This window comes from Mesoplodon mirus (assembly GCF_964341445.2).
Source record: "Mesoplodon mirus genome assembly, chromosome: 8".
Taxonomy (NCBI): Eukaryota; Metazoa; Chordata; class Mammalia; order Artiodactyla; family Ziphiidae; genus Mesoplodon; species Mesoplodon mirus.
Window position 1 is genome coordinate 48,540,671 of NC_138984.1, and position 10,619 is coordinate 48,551,289.

The following is a 10,619-nucleotide window of genomic DNA, read 5'->3' on the forward strand; positions in this document are numbered from 1 at the left end:
CAACTTCCTATTCACTATGGAAAATTCTTTCTTTATGACAGATGTTCAATAGATATTTACTGAGCACCAACTTAGTGAAAGAATAAAATATAAATAAGGCACATTCTTCTCCCTTTTAGAACACAAAACCTAGTTGGGCTTGAAGTAAGATACCGAAGATAGCAACAATTTGGACCTCCAAAATTATGGGGTTTTCCCTTATAAATTATGCTCTTAGATATTGATGTTTAACTCTATTCACCCTGAATTACAGATCTGGTTCTCGTAGAGAACTGATAGCATTTAATGTGAAAATATATCGGGCCACTCTAGCTTTTGGCTTTCAGAAAAAGCCATTCACAAGACATCACCTCTGCTAAGTAGGAGTTTTTGTGCTTTTCAAACGTTAATGTACAAGCAAATCACCTAGGATTTTAGTAAAATGAAGATTCTAATTTATTTAGTTGGAGTGGGACCTGAAACTGCATTTCTAATGAGCCCCTTAGATGTCATGCTGCTCTTCAGAGGGCCATTTTGGACAGCCTACTGCTCTTGAGCTTTTCTCTTTACCCAGTTATATTATTATTTTCCAAAGAAAGATAATGGTAGTGATAAAATTCTAATCCCATCAATGATTTCTTTAATCATGGCAAATCAAACCTGATTCTAGTATTCTAGTCAGTTTTATTATTGCTTATAAAGTTCTATAATTGATTTGTAACTTCTGGGAGCATCTTAAATTTACTTTCAGATGTTCTGGTCTTTTAACATCTCAAGCACTGATAGTTTCCAATTTAGTTTTCTGTGAAAGGCAAATAGTTTTCCTTTTCCTTTTTAAACGAATAAATTATGGAATTTTAACTCTTAGGCACTTTTAATAAGGAGGTCTTTAATACGTGGTTATCTATTGAGAAAAATGATTTTCAATATGATATTATGAATTAAAATAAATTAATTCTTTTTTCTGCCTTGCAGTATTTCATTGGTGTCTAACTGGCCTTTAACATGGTATTAATAATTTTTGTATTTATTTATGCTTTTGAATTTTTACATATATAAGAAAGAGCACCTGCTTGCTATGTAGAGAATGAATTCCTCCAGCACTGCTGCTTCCTTCCAAGTGAAGGGAGCTCCTCTTATATAAACTTTCTGTTTTCTCTCCACAACATCACTCATTCCTCTGGAAGGAGGAAGAACACCTTATTTTATTGATGATTTAGGGTAGATAATTAACTGTAAGCCAAGCCCTTTTTCTTTTCTTCCTCTTTGTTAGCTGGCTTTCAGCAGAGAGCATATTATCTGCTTTGTCCCTTTATGTCATGGGATTTATAAGGCCACGCCCCCTTTACTACCATAGAGATGTGACCAGATGGATATTTGTGTAATTGTAGAGGTCAGTATCAGAGAGCTCACTTAGCCACGGGTATGAATTATGTCCTGCAATATTGGCTGATTGGTAATACAGTTGATATTTTAATTTCCGTAAGCTGATTACTTTGTCTGAATTGGTTCAGATTTGGGTGGAAAGAGAGGCACATTTAAAAAAATATATTGTCATACTGTAATATTACTATGTGCTTTTCATTTATGTAAGTCATGCCTAAACAAAAACTGAATATGAGACAAAAATAATTGCTATAGAAAATGAAAACACTAGCTTGAAAAGATATATGAACCCCCATGTTCATTGCAGCATTATTTACAATAGCCAAGATATGGAAACAACCTAAGTGCCCATTGATGGATAAATGGATAAGGTAGATATGGTATATATATGCAATGGAATATTATTCAGCCATATAAAAGAATGAAATCTTCCCATTTGTGATAATACGGATGGACCCTGAGTGCATTATGCTTAGTGAGATAAGTCAGACAGAGAAATGCAAATACTGTATGATATACATGTGGAATCTAAAACCAAAGCCAAAAACAAAACCCAAGCTCATAGATACAGAGAACAGATCAGTGGTTGCCAGAGGTGGAGATTCAGACATGGGCAAAATGGGTAAAGGGAGTCAAAAGGTACAAACTTCCAGTTATAAGATAAATAAGTCATGGGGATGTAATGTACAGTGTGGTGATTACAGTTAATAATGCTGTATTGCATATTTGAAAGTTGCTAAGAGAGTACATCTTAAAAGTTTTCATTACAAGCAAAAAAATTCTGTAACTATGGATGGTGCAGATGTTAACTAGAATTATTGTGGTGATCATTTTGCAATAAACACAAATATGGAATTATTATTTTATACACTTGAAACTAATATAATGTTGTATGTCAAATGTACCTCAAGAAAAAAAAATTGCTATAAGACAGTAAGAAAAACAAGAGACAACCTCTGTATAGGGGAAGAATTAATGGAAAATTGAATTGGGCCTTAAAAATAGTTTTTAATAGTGTTAAAAGGTGGTAATAAAAAGTCATAATATTTCAAAGATAATTACATGAGCAATCACAGAAATATAAAATTAAAGTTCTAATTTAGAGAATGATAACCTTCTTTAGCTAAAAGATAAGTTATATGCAGGGTGTGTGTGTGTGTGTGTGTGTGTGTGTGTGAAGGGCAAATTCCAGGAAAAGAGTAATTGTACTTATATTTTTAGGTGTCTTGAAAGTCTGCTGAAAATTTTATTTTGAAGAACAATTGAAGATCTGAGTAAGAAAATGACTTGATCTGATCTGTATTTAAAGGAAATAACTCTAGAAACTTTAGGAAGGCAGAAATAGAGTGGAGGAGATAAAAGATCAATTAGAAATAAAAATTAGAACAGGTTAAGAGTAATTGGAATTTGACCCAGGGCCTTGGAAGTGGGAATATAAAGGAAGGAATGTTTATGAGAGACTTTGAAGAAGTACAATCTTTATTGCTTAGCAACTGAATAAATGTGGGAGAAATGGAGGAAAATGATAACCATAAATAAAATTTTATGCCTAGTTATGAGTGGGACTGTAATGAAATTAAATAGAAATATGATTTCAGAAAGACTAATGTTCAATGGAAACTTAAAGTTAAATGTTTAATGGCAAGTTTAATGGAAAAGATAAGTGTAGTTTTAGATATGATGAGTTTTTAGTGCTCTTGAGACATCTAAGGCATCTACAGAATAAAAACTGAATTTGAGGTTGTAGTCAATTGACACTTCAGACCTTTGGATTTTGAGAATTACTGGTAGTGAAGGGTGAAGCTGTGGAGGTAATAACTTAAAAATAGAGAGTATAGGGGCTTCCCTGGTGGCGCAGTGGTTGAGAGTCCGCCTGCCGATGCAGGGGACATGGGTTCGTGCCCTGGTCCGGGAGGATCCCACATGCCACGGAGTGGCTGAGCCTGTGAGCCATGGCCACTGGGCCTGCGCGTCCGGAGCCTGTGCTCCACAACGGGAGAGGCCACAGCAGTGAGAGGCCTGCGTACTGCAAAAAAAAAAAAAAAAGAGAGAGTATATTAACAAAATATTAGGAAGAATGGCTGTGGAAACAAGCTTAAGGAATATATTTGAGTAATTGGACTAGGGAGAGATAAACAATTATGGACTATAGAAATGAGCTTTGTATACACGTTTGTCTATATAATTAATGAAATTTGAGGTTGGTGTTTATGTTAAGAAACTTCTAAATGTTACTCAAACTTTATGATTTACCAAATACAATGGGAAGATGGAAAAGACCATCTCTTAATACCTCAAACAAAAGTACTGAATTCATTGCTTGATAAGCAATGGAAAGCTATACTTGGAAGGTTCAGTTTCCCCCCAGACAGCAACAACTAACCTCATAGAGGATTTTGGGGGTGTGGCTTTAAGAGATTAGCAAACATCAAAAAGTAGGAGGGTTTGATTACATGATTGATTACATGATTACTGGTGGCTTGCTTTTATAGGTTTGGGGACTGATGTAAAATGGTCTGAAATTGATTCTGGGTCAGGAGGTGTCTTCATGGAGAAGTTCCAGCACACTGTTGGAGCAAAAAAGATACAAGTTTGGACTCATTGGAGAGGGTAAGAGGAACAGTTTGATTTTACTGGCATTATTCCTCCCCTAAGGTGGCACAACTTAGGTCCAGGAGAGATCTTCTTGGACCTTGATTTCTTCTGTGGGGAAAAGTGAAGAGTGTGTGAGTGAGCTCCCGGCTTCCCAAGCTATGTGGAACACTGACAAAGAGACTCACTTCTCTTTCATCCCATCCAGGGTACCGATTCATGAGCTATATTACTAGGGAGTGGGACGAGTCTGAGAGAGTGGCAGCTAGGGCTCTCAAAGGGCATTAAAGAAGCACAGGTCCTATTAAGTAACGGCAACAACTCCATCAAGAATCCCATCAATGAGACTTTAGGGATGCCTCACCTGCATTTTCCAGTAACTGGCCCACAAGCATCCCAAGCACTCTGTGTGCCTCACATACATGCATTCCCATCCTCTAGCTGACTTGCTGTGTGCACTCCCAATGGTGGTGTTGAGAGCAAGCTTTGGGAGACAGCTAATGAGCAAACAGAGAATGCTGGCTCAAATCTGCAGGCCAGGGGAGACCACAAACATGAGCTTTGGCACCACCTTTGGGGAAAAAAAAGGTGTGTTGCTGGATTGAGAGGAGGCATACTTGCTTACAAATTTTGCCACATGAGGGAGCAAAAATTGTGGAGCAGGTGAATCCACAGAAGGTCTGAGAAAGCATCAGAATACTTAACAGGGATGAGGGAAGATATTTCTCTCCCGAGGCAGTTAGTAAAGACTGGGGAAGGTGACTGCTACTTAAAATGTGAAAAGAGCAGTGCAAAACTTAAAGGAACATAAAAAATCAAGGAAACATGACACCATCAAAGGATCACAGTGATCTTTCAGTAGTCAGTCCTAAAGCTATGGAGATCTGTGATTTACCCAATAAAGAATTCAAAGTAACTGTTTTAGTGAAACTCAATGAGCTCCAAGAAAACACAGAAAGGTAGTCCAACAAAATCAGGAAAACAATACACAGCAAAATTAGAAGTTTAACAAAAAGATAGAAATAATGAAAAAGAACCAAATAGAAATTCTGGAGTTGAATAAGACGAATGAAATGAAAAATGGAAATGAAAACGTCACCAGAATGTTTTCAGCAGAAGAAAGAATCTGTGAGTTAGATGAAAGGAACTTTGAAATTATCAAGGAGAACAAAGATAAAAGAATGAAAGAGTGAAGAAAGGCTATGTGATCTATGGAATACCATCAAAAAAATAGCAAATTGTTGGGGTTCCAGAAGGAGAAGAGAGTAAGCAGGGGGCAGAAAGCTTATGTAAAGAAATAATGGCGGGACCTCCCTGGTGGTCCAGTGGTTAAGAATCTGCCTTCAAATGCAGGGGACGTGGGTTCGATCCCTGGTTGGGGAACTAAGATTCCACATGCTGTGGGGCAGCTACACCTGCATGCTCTAGTGCCCGCGCGCCACACAGAGCCCATGTGCTGCAACTACTGAGCCCGTGCACCACAACTGGAGAGAAGCCTGCGTGCCGCAACAAAAGATCCTGCATGCCACAACGAAGATCCCACATGCTGCGACGAAGACCCGACGCAGCCAAATAAATTAAAAAAAAAAAAAAAAAGAAAAGAAATAATGGCTGAGAGCTTTCCAAAGCTAGGGAGAGATTTAGATATCCAAGTTCAAGAAACTCATAGTTCACCAAACAAACTCAACTTAAAGAGATCCTTTCCAAGACACGTTACACTAAAACAGTCAAAAATCAAAGGCAAAGAGAAAATCTAAAAAGCAGCAAGAGAATAGGAGCTTATAACATAAAAGGGACCCCCACTAGGCTAATAGTGGATTTCTCATAAGAAACCTTACAGGCCAGTAGAGAGTTGGATGATATGTGTAAAGTGCTAAAAGAAAAAAGAACAAAAAACAAAAAACAACACTGCCAACAAGAATATTCTATACAGAAAAATTATCCTTCATAATTGAAGGAAATGATCCAGCAATCCCACTTCTGGGAATATGTCCAAAGGAATTGAAATCAGGATTTTGAAGCGATATCTACACTCCCATGTTTGTGGCAGCATTATTCACAATAGTCAAGATATGGAAACCACCTAAGTGTTTGTCTATAGATGAATGGATAAAAAGATCCTGCCGAGGAAATCCTGCCATTTGTGACAACATGGGTGAACCTTGAGGACGTTATGAAAAATGAAGTCAGAGGGGCTTCCCTGGTGGCGCAGTGGTTGAGAGTCCGCCTGCTGATGCAGGGGACACGGGTTCGTGCCCCGATCCCGGAGGATCCCGCGTGCCGCGGAGCGGCTGGGCCCGCGAGCCATGGCCGCGGAGCCTGTGTGTCCGGAGCCTGTGCTCCGCAGCGGGGGAGGCCACAGCAGTGAGAGGCCCGCGTACAGGAAAAAAAAAAAAAAAAAAAAAAAAAAAAATGAAGTCAGAGAAAGAAAGACAAATACTGTATCATATCACTTATATATGAAATCTGAAAAGCCAAACTCATAGAAACCAAGAGAAGAACGGTGTTTGCTTGGGGCTGGGAATTGAGGGAAGTGGGGAGATATTGGTCAAAGGGTACAAACTTCCAGCTATAAGATGAATAAGTTCTGAGGATCTAATGTAACAGCATGATAATTATATTTAACAATACTGTATTATATACCTGAAAGTTGCTGAGAGTGTAAATCTTTAATGTTCTCACCACTAAAGAACTAGTAATTATGTGAGGTGATCGAGGTGTTAGCTAACATGACTGTGGTCATCATTTTGCAATAAAAGTATATCAGATCAACGTGTTGTACCCCTTAAGCTTACACAATGTTGTGTGTCAATTATATATCAATAAAGCTGGAGGTAAAAAGTACATATAGGAGTTGAGGAGGCAGTTTTGGAAAGATAATGGTTTTTGGAGAGAGGAAGGTTAAAAAAAGTGAAATGGATACTGCATTTCAAGGAAAAATAAATCTGGGGGAAATTTTAAAGTTTGTGGAAGGCAAAAGAAAACAACAGAAATTGGAAGGACAGACACATACACTCCTCAAAAGGCCACCTAATAAAGAAAGTGCAGTTTTATACACTAACAGAAGAGATTTCTCTTGAAATAAGAGTCTTGTGAGCTACTCCAAGCCATCAACTTTGTTTATCAAATGCGGCAACAGGGCAGTCTTCTCACAACTCTACACAAAACTACTACAAGAATAAAACTGAAGAGAATAAAAATATTTTACCTAATAAAAATTCCCTTCCCTGCACAAAAACAATTATGAAGCAAAAGGCTGTTTTAACACAAAATACCAAGATGAATTAAGTATGTTCAAACAAAAATTTGAGGATATAAAAACAAGCAGGATTTAACCTTAGTTTTTACTAAGAAGAAAAATGGACAAAAAGAGGAAAAAATTAAACAAGAGTTTTGTATTCTAAAAAAATAGGAGAAAAATCATAACCGGAGAAAAATCATAACAGATTTGAAGACTGAATTACAGATGCTCAAGTAAAAATATACGCCAGTGAAATTTTAAGAATGACTTTAAAGGAAAAAAACTGAACTGTGATCATGTTGGTACACCTTATGAATGGAAAGACCAATACCCTGCCATATATAGGCCCACTGGTTCTTTGCTTATGTGGAGGAAGAGGACTCATCATGTGGCATGCTGATTTCCACACTCTTAGAAGATGATGGCTAACTAGAATCCTCTAAAATGCCTTTGCTGCTGCTGCCTTTGCCTCTGTTTCCAAAAATGGTCCTCATTCTCAGGGTTATAGGTAAAACACACCCAAGACATTACTGTGGTGCAGTCAAGGATAAACCCAGCATAAGCCTGTGATTCTAAGCCCAATAAAGCCATGGGAACACCTTTAACTCAGACAGTAATTATTTGAGACTCTCTGGAGTAAGAAACTTGTAAATATTAGCAGTATAGAGAGGACACTCTCTCCCTTAAGTATATCCGTTAACTACCGCAAAAAATTCAAACAACAATAACAACAACAAAATCCCCCAAAACCCTGGGTACAGGAGAAGGAAACTCAACACTCAAACAGAAGCTCACAGTTTGACCCAATTGGAAACCAAAATTTTCTAAAATAATGCCTACAACAAAAAGATAAAAGGGCACTGGTTGGCATTTGTGCCTCTACAACATAGTTTTTTTTTGTTTTTTTTTTTTGTTTTTTTTTTTTGGCGTGTTGGGTCTTTGTTGCTGCGCACGGACTTTCTCTAGTTGCGGCGAGTGGGGCTACTCTTTGTTGAGCTGCACAGGTTTCTCATTGCTGTGGTTTCTCTTGTTGCGGAGCACGGGCTCTAGGTGCACAGGCTTCAGTAGTTGTGGCTCGGGAGCTTAGTTGTTCTGCGGCATGTGGGATCTTCCTGGACCAGGGCTCGAACCCATGTCCCCTGCTTTGGCAGGAGGATTGTTGACCACTGAGCCACCAGGGAAGCCCTACAACATAGGTTTTGAATTAACTTTAACATATGCCAAAATGCACCAATTGACAAAAGTTAATGGTCTTAATTATGGGCCTCAAATTACAGTTTTTCCTAGATATGTGACTAAATTTAAGTGAGATGCCAACTAATTAACTAACATTCACAAACACTCCGTCCCTAGACAGTAGAATAAATATGTAAGGAACAAATACTAAGACAGACACAATATTCAGGGCCATAATCCATGTCTCAATAATTGTTAAAATATTCACATCATAAAAAGTATGTTGTGTGAGCATAGTGGAATTAAATTAGAAGTAAATATAAAGAAAATCTAGAAACTGTCAACATATTTGGAAAATTTTTTTCTGACCAAAACATTTAATTAACCAAAAAATTACAATGGCAGAGAAAATAATAACAGTAAAGAGGAATTATAAGAAGTGGGAGTCAGGGTAGAAAAAATGCAAAGGCCTTGCTCTCTAGGAGACCAATACTGCAGCTGGGCTGGCCTCAGCCCCAGCCCCTTCTGAGTTTTCTTTGGCTGCTGGTGTCTTATCTTCCCCCATGAGACGAATGTTGTGCTTTTCCCGGAATTCATTTAGTTCTTTTCCCTTTGCCAGAAACCGCTGTGTTAGTGTCTCAGTAATCTTCTGTATCTGCTCCTGGTTGTTCTTCAGGGCAGGCAGCACCTCTTTGACAGTTCGCTCTACCAGCACCCTCCAACCATGTGGTAGCACTTGCAGGTTTCATCTACCTCCTTCAGAGTATCAGTCACTAGACGGTGCTCATTCAACTCCATCTCCAGTTCAGCTGCTTTGGAGGCCAGGCCCTGCTGTTCCTGCCGAAGGCGATTGAAACCAGCAATTACTTGCTCTGCTGACATGAACCCCCTTCCCAGAGCCGCTCTGGCTGCTCTTGCCAGTGCGACCACTGCTCTCTGCCATCTTCATTGCTTGCTGGGCTTCCGATCTGCCCATATTTGGAAATTTAAGTCCGTAATTCTGAAAAACCCACCAGCAAAGAAAGAAACAACAGAAATTTTAAGGTATTTTAAGCTGAATGAAACAAAAATTTGTGAAATGCAATTAAAGAGTGCTTATATAGGAATTTATACCACTAAATATTTAGATTAAAATATAAATCTCAAGACAATAATATAAACTTGATTTTAAGAAATTAGAGAAAGAAAAATGCATTAGGCTGGAAAGTAATCATAGGACAGGAAACAATAAAGATCAGAGTGGATATCAATGAAACAGAAAACAAAAACAACAGAAAAAACTGAAGAAACAAAAATCCATTTCTTTGGAAAGATCATTGAATGTATAAACATTTGCTACAACTGATGAAAAAAAAAAGCTAAATAAGACAGAATTACCCATACCATAAGAGAGAGGGCATCACTATGGATTCTTCAGTTTTTAAGAGGAAAATAAGGGGGAAATTATGAACTATTTTATATGAATAAATTTGAAAATTTGTATGAAATGAACAAAGGTTTTGAAGGATAGAAACTATCAAATCTCACTCAGGAAGAAACAGCCTGAAAAGCCCCAAATAAATGAGAGAAAATGAATAAGTAGTTAAAAAGCTTTATGCAAAAGAAACTCTAGGTCTAGGTGCCTTAAATGGTAAGTTCTACTAAAGATTTAAGGAATTAATAACTCCAATACTATACATACAGACAATAGAAGTGGAGGGGACATGTCCCAACTCATTTTTTGAGGCCAGCATAAATTCTACAAGACACAAAAATATAGATCATTAGCTGTTATCAACATATACACAAAAATTCTTAATAAAATTTTACCCAGTTGAATCCAACAATATATAAAAAAGATAGCACATCATGATCAAGTGGACTTTATGCAAAGAATGCAAGGTTGGTTTTATACTAAAAAGCAATCAGTATAATCATATTAACAGGTTAGAAAAAATATAGGTTAGATAAACCAACCTATATTTGTGAATAAAAGTCTAAGTCATTTAGGAATAGAATATAAGTTCCCCAATATGATGAAGAGCTTTAAGAAAAGCAATAGCTAACACCATATTTAATGGGTAAAAACTGGTTGTTTACCTCTAACATGGAGACAATGGCAAAGATATCCTTTCTCCTCACTTCTTTTTACTCTTTTGCTGGAATTCCTAACTATTGTAGTAAAGTAAGGAAAAGAAATATAAGACATACAGATTGGAAAGAAAGAGGTAAAACTTTTTTATTTGTGGAATATCTAATTATGTAG

General features: G+C 37.4%; 1 pseudogene across 1 annotated transcript; it reads right to left on the minus strand.

Annotated features, from left to right (window-relative positions):
• Positions 1-8,852: 8,852 nt before the first annotated feature.
• Positions 8,853-9,317, minus strand: LOC309809503 (prefoldin subunit 2-like; annotated as a pseudogene). Its single transcript has one exon. The product of its transcript is annotated as a prefoldin subunit 2-like (transcript).
• Positions 9,318-10,619: the final 1,302 nt, after the last annotated feature.